Source organism: Anopheles funestus (assembly GCF_943734845.2).
Source record: "Anopheles funestus chromosome X unlocalized genomic scaffold, idAnoFuneDA-416_04 X_unloc_31, whole genome shotgun sequence".
NCBI classification, from domain to species: domain Eukaryota; kingdom Metazoa; phylum Arthropoda; class Insecta; order Diptera; family Culicidae; genus Anopheles; species Anopheles funestus.
The window spans coordinates 337501-338190 of NW_026045156.1; the positions used below are offsets into that span (position 1 = coordinate 337501).

Here is a 690-nt window from a genome sequence, read left to right on the forward strand (position 1 = left end):
TCTCACTCTATTTGTGTGTGTGCGCGTTTACGTGCGTGCGATTTATGCGGTTCACCCCTTTACTTTCAGCGCCCTGCGGTCCCAACAAAGGTCCCGAGCACGCCATTATGCACAGTGTGGAAGCGTGTTTCCCCCACGACACTAGACGGGCTGCTCGCCATAGTGTTCTATTGTGGCACGCTCCACCCTGAAGTTTGGTTTGTTGTATATCAAGGAATTGATAGGCACTCAAGAATGTGTGCATCGGCCGGGTTTAATCGTCCGACGCGCAATATGCGTTCAACTTATCGGTGTTCATGTGTCCTGCAGTTCACATTGTGACGCGCATTTAGCTGCGGTCTTCATCGATCCATGAGCCGAGTGATCCCCTGCCTAGGGTTTTATAGTAAGGTTCCCAATGTAACACAATCCCGGTGGTACGTCCAAAGACTAACTTTCTGACTAAGTTGTCTTTATTACCCAATAGTCCCAGGCCTTGTGACTTGTGGCTCATGTCTACGCCCATGGCCACCATTCGCTAAGATAGTTTTGAAGTCACTTTGAAGGCCCAGGAACAACTCTCTTAGCACATTGGTTAACCTGACGCCGCAGTCAACTCATGTGCTTGGATCGGATCGAGCTATTGAGTATTGGGCCTGCATACTCGCTCATCCGTATCCTTTGCGTACCGCCCCATGGCCCTTGTATGTC

General features: G+C 50.3%; 1 non-coding gene across 1 annotated transcript; it reads right to left on the reverse strand.

Annotated features, from left to right (window-relative positions):
- Positions 1-222: 222 nt before the first annotated feature.
- Positions 223-380, reverse strand: LOC125773364 (5.8S ribosomal RNA). The gene has a single exon (XR_007420058.1). It is a non-coding gene; the product is annotated as a 5.8S ribosomal RNA (ribosomal RNA).
- Positions 381-690: the final 310 nt, after the last annotated feature.